The sequence below is a fragment of the Tenrec ecaudatus genome, chromosome 2 (assembly GCF_050624435.1).
Source record: "Tenrec ecaudatus isolate mTenEca1 chromosome 2, mTenEca1.hap1, whole genome shotgun sequence".
NCBI lineage: Eukaryota > Metazoa > Chordata > Mammalia > Afrosoricida > Tenrecidae > Tenrec > Tenrec ecaudatus.
In genome coordinates, this window is record NC_134531.1 from 16,304,869 (window position 1) to 16,310,868 (window position 6,000).

Genomic DNA, 6,000 nt, shown 5'->3' on the forward strand with positions numbered 1-6,000 from the left:
TTCTGACTTGTGGAAGATGATGACCAAGAAGCAGGATGATGAATCAGAGACAGTAGGTGCTACCAGCTGGTGGATGCAAAGGTCTGAAGTCAGCCAAATGAATCCACCATTGGCGGTCTGCCTAAGACTCCTTGGATCAACAGGCAATGCAACAGGAGATAGAGGAATCAGGCGCAAGATTCAGTGCTGGCAGAAAGGGAAGGGGCAAAGAGAGTTTGACTCTGTTGGTCTCTCTCTTACACAAAAATCCACACCCCTTAGGAAGTGTCATCTGGCTTCCAGTGCATTCACTCCTACCTTTGCCCAGGAGTAGGTAGTTGATGTAATCACTAACCACCACACTCAGTTTTGCACTTTTTCCAAAATGAAGTTACACAGTTGCTGTCCTTGTGATTGGGTACTGTATAGTTGGTTCCAACTTGCAGTTGCCATCTGTTCAACCTAAGGAAACACTGCCTTGTCTTCTGTCAGCCCCACAATTGTGATATTTGAACCCATTGTTTCAACTGCTATGCCAATCCATCTCATCCAAGGGTTTCCTCTCTCTCGTAGATTCTCTACTGTACTAAGCATGATGTCCTTTTCCAGTGAATGGCCTCTCCTGAAAACATGTCCTGAGTCTAGGAGATGAGGTCCCACTATCATTGATTCTAAGTTAATTTGTATGGTTAAGATTATATACATTTAATAATACCCAAAGCAAATCTCTTGCCTTCGGTGAATTCTGACTCAGAGCTATGCAGAATAGAATGGGTCCATCCTGCTTTTGAGAGTGTTATGTTTTTGCAATCACACTGACATGTCTTTGTCATCAATGAATGGCTTATAGTTTTGAACTCCAACCCTTTTGCAGCAAGCAGCCTAGTATGCCAACCATGGGGCCATCAGGACTTCTTAATAAGGAAAAAAGATTCCTCCTGAAGTGACTAGGATGTGGTCTTCCCTGTCAATTATTTTGCACTGATGCTATATGTATGATTCCAAATTTCAGACAAAAAAGGAAATGCATTCAATAATAAAATAATTAACTGTCTTCTAGCCAGATCCATCTCATAGTGACTCCCCAGGATGGAACAGAATTGCCCGACAGGGCATCTGTCTGATGTTGCACGTTGCAGAAGCAGACAACATCATTTCTCTCCAGCAAGATAGGTGGTGGCTTCGAACTGCTAGCCTTTTGGTTAGCAGCCTAACACTGAATCCACTGAGCCACTGGGGCTTCCTAAGAATAAAATATATATTTAAAATACTTGAGCATGCAATGTTTTAAAATTTTTAATAATTACTTTAGTATCAAACTGTTAAGTATTACTTAGAACATTAAAGCCTCATGTCCTGGTATATATTTATAAACATATGTGTACAATGAAACCCGTGAGAGCATGGGACTGCCTTGTTTTCTGGTCCTTGCGAGCATTTTGTCTTTGACAGGATGAGTTCTTACCACATTTCTATCAGACCTTTTAGTGGAGGGTAGCAGAACTTTCCCTCTCTAACCCATTTCTGCTTGACTTCGGTTCTAGCTTTCATAGATTTTACTATAGATCTTAGATCAGCGGTTATCAAACTGTGGCTTGTGACCCTGTTGGGGGGGGGAATGACCCTTTCACAGGGGTTGCTCAATTCATAACAGTAGCTAAATTATACTTATGAAGTAGCAATGAAAATAATTTTATGGTTTGTGGAGGTTGCCACAATATGAGGAACGGTATGAAAGGGTAGCAGCCTTAGGAAGGTTGAGAACTGCTGTCTTAGATGAAAAATGCACCTCTATAAAGTATGTGCATGATGGTCAATTAGTATGGCCCTTCTGGCCATGTTTTCTTAGTGATTAGTTGAGGCTCTGGGCACAACATTCCCGTGACTCTGGTTTCATTTGGCAGGCATTCTTTATTCTGCTGGTAAACAGAAGTTTGGCGGAATTGAGACCTGACCTTGGTGTAGGGTGTGTGTCAAGCCACACCTTTTCTTTCTTTGGGGGCGTCTTAAGACCCCACTTCATTAGAGGGTAAGAACGAAGTCACCCTTTTTTTTTCTCTTGGGAGCAACTTTGATTTTAACTTGATAGAGGGCAGGACTTAGGAGACCATCTCTTCAGGGGGTTCTGCAAATGCTGGGTCTGGCACACAATGCCTTACTTGGAAAGCCAGACCCTTATTTTCCTGGCTGAGCTTTGGTAGAAGCAAGAAGGCCCACTGCGGCTTTAGGACGTTTTTGGCTTCTGGCTCTGGACTCTGTTTGGCTCCCCTCTGCCTGACCCTTGAATGCTGGGCTAAACAACACCCACTACCACATGAGACATTTCCTCCTTGTTTCTGTGGGCTGCGGTGAATTGCAGAGCCCTGGGGTGTAGGGAATATATTCTAGAGAGGAGTGGGTGGAACATGGAGAGAGCAATATCTTGAAGGAGTTGGACATTTAGGATATCTTTAATCTCCAACACCTTGGGACTGATCTGGCATTGATTCCTAAAGAGAAATTATTACCACCCTATTCAGATGCATTGAAAGCATCTGTGGTCCTATCAGTACCGTGGACAATTGCCTCCCCTCTAATTTAGAAAGCTGAATCCCACTAGAAATTTTAGCTCTAAACAGGACACACCTTATTCACTTCAGGCAATCCAAGAGCATCATTGAGGACCTGGGGCCAGCCACTACAGCCTCTAGTTTGCACAGGGGGTTTTCTGTAATTAAGCGTGAAGGTTTTGTTAGAGAAGTTAAACAATTTTAATGACACCGGTGGTCAACAGACAGGAGCCCTAATGTCAGAGGGGGTTACCTGTTAGGATTTTAGCCCCAAAGTCAGCAGTTCGAAGCTACCAGCCACTCCTCAGGGCAAAGATGAGGCTTCCAGCTCCCACCAAGAAGCCTCAGAGACCCCCAAAGGACAGACTCCTCTTCTGCCCTGTATGGTTGATATGGATTAGAATTCATTTGATGGCAATAATCTTTTTATTTGCTTGTTGATGGCAAAGGGCCACACGTGAATTCTATTTTAAAGGTCTTAAAGAAATAGAGCTTTCGTGTAGGTTGTTGTTAAGTTTCATTTTCGGCTTTGATCAGAAGCCTGAAATAGAGTGCTTTTTTGAGAGGAGGAAGGAAAAACCCAACACCTCCTTCCCCATCCCTTCTCCCAAATGCTTCCACCATGCAGTCTCCTTTGTCACCATCTATCTCATGAGCACTGCGCTAGATGAAAGCTCTCCTGAAGTTCAAGCACCTTGAAATCCAGCCATTGCCTGCTCTGGGGAGAGGACACAGGGAATAAATAACAATATAAACAGGAAACCCAGCCCTTTGAAGTCTTGAAAGACCCCATGGCTGTGATCTTGTACCACTGCCTGGGAAACAAGAGCAACGTTCTCATTTCTGGCATTGCAAATGACAACACAGTCCCTGAAGGAAAGCAAGGGCTTCTGGGAGCACTATTAGGAACAGGACGCCTGCGGAGCTCCCCAGCTCCTTGCTCTGCACAGCTGCCTTCTCAGCTGGAGGCTGGAGATCACTGTTGTGAGAACAGATAGCAATGGCCATGATGATTTTACCTCACTATGAACCAAAAGGTGATGTTCAATTAGCACGTCAGCCTTCTGCCTGCCAACTGACTGATGTCTGACATTCCTTTGTTCATTTGTTTTGCTTTGGATTTTTTTTCTTTCCATTTCAGGGAAGAAAAGGCCTCACACGGGTGGCGTTGGTGTGCTTGCAATGATCAGAGAAGGAGCCTGCACTTTTCATGGCTAAAATCAGTGAGTGTTGGAGGCACGAGACTGCTTTACAAAATATGTCTGTTCCAACCCTAAAGACATTAGCAAGAGGACATGTCCACCTACTTAATTTGCACCTCATATAGTCACAATTCCACAACAGGAAGAGTCAGATATATTTGTTGAATGTTTTAATAAATCCAATATCTGATTTGTTGAGTCTGAACCTGACTGGCTATTGTATTATGGAATTGTATATATTGATATTAATGTCTATGGGTAACGTTCATCTGAAGGCTAGTATGAAGGCTAATTTTTTAAAAGTTGATTTCAATAAAGAAATATTTTCAGTATTTCCATCATAAATGACCACATTTTCATCTTTTACTTATTATAAATCATATGTGAGATTACACACATACAAATTAATAAAGAAACCCAACTTTTGCTAGGTTCTGATTTTTTAGAAATCAACCCAGTAGTGATTCCAGAAGGTCTATTTTTTCAGAAGTTCTATTTCAAAATAATTCATTTTGGAATCTTAAAACAACCCGAGGAGAAAGAGCTGTGTGCCCTGTATGTGCATGCGTTTGTTTGTGTGAGTATATCCTTAACTGACTTGGGTCAGCCCGGTGGATTTCTCCTCACGTGTTCTTTCACCTTCTGGTTGGGAAGATGAACATTTCTGAAAGTGAACGCTATTCATAGGAACACAAGAGGTGAATGCTCAGATGCTCATGGGAAGTAGGTTCACATCATTTCATTGAATGATGTGAACCCAAATATTTATTGCTTTAATTTTTAGTTGTTATTCAATGGGAAATCAGTTCAGCAATGTATCTTATAACATATATATGTATGTGTGTATATATATAAAATGTTAGATATGATATTGGAGTTGGCAATGGAAATAAAAAGATAAGCATATGGTTCCCACTCCCAAGACATTTATAGTCTAAACCATTTGATCAATGAGCTAGTTTCTGAAGCAAGATCTGACATTTAGCTCTGTTGCTGTTTAACCCACTTTGCAGTATAATTTTTGATGAATTTATTTCATTCCATCTCAAAATAGAGTCAGTTTTGCTTACTGGAAATTGATCTACAAAAGTTGAACTTTTGCTTATGCAGGAAACAGAAATACATTGGAGAGCTAATTTGTACCACGCACTATTGTAGACATGGGACATAAACTCATGGATCTTATATTCTTGCAGGAAGGCAGGGAGACAGAGGTAACCTGCACGTTCTACTCTTGTTTGGTTGAAGGATCAGGAGAAAGTAGGCTGGCAAGTTGGAAATCACACCCGCTGCCACACTCCTATGGACATTTCTTTCACCCCAGTTGATTTATATGGAGTACTGATCCTAAGGAAAAGAAACTTCTTCAAAGACTCATGAGCACTGTTGGAATCAATGGGATGGTTTCAAATGCAAGCACAACTGATGTGTGAGGGGATAGTCCCTCCATTCTCTGCCAAGAAGAGTGCACAGAATTATTTTTACAGGATTCATACAGTGCAGTGGTTTTAAATTTTGGACATTCCCAAGAGGCTACAGCTTTCTTAGCAATAGTGTCCCGGGTACTCTTTCCAGATGTGCCAATTGGCAAAGCACGCTAATTCTTAATAGCTAATAGAGCTGTTACTTCTTATCTGTGGACTGCTTTGTATTCTAGAATCCCACCCTGGGAAACACTTGATAATATATTATATAGATTGTAATTGCATATACTTCATTTTGCTATTTTAAAATTGCAGGGGAATAAATATTCCTAGTTTCTTCCTTTAACCTGCCACCACCCTTCCTCATTCCCTCCCTACTTCTATCTACTTACCCAGATACCCACCTCTTTTCCTTCCTTCCTTCCTTCCTTCCTTCCTTCCTTCCTTCCTTCCTTCCTTCCTTCCTTCCTTCCTTCCTTCCGTCTGTCTCTTTGTCTGCATGCTAGCTACCTGGCATTTAAAGTAAATATATACTTTTTTTAAAGATACCCTTCAGATATCTTAAATCGTTTTATCCATTGCCACATCTGCTATGTTGTTGTTAGGTGACATTGCATCAATTTTAACTCATAAAGATTGTACAATGGAAGAAAACACCGCCTGGCCTTGTGACATCTCCACAATCCTTTCTGCGAGTGAGTCCATTATTGTAGTCAGTGTCACGTCATCTCGTGGATGGTCTTCTTTATAATTGACCCTCTACCAAACATGCAGTCCTTCTCCAGAGACCAATCCCTCCTGAGAACATGTCCAAGGCGTATCAAAATAAGTCTCATCATCTGCCTT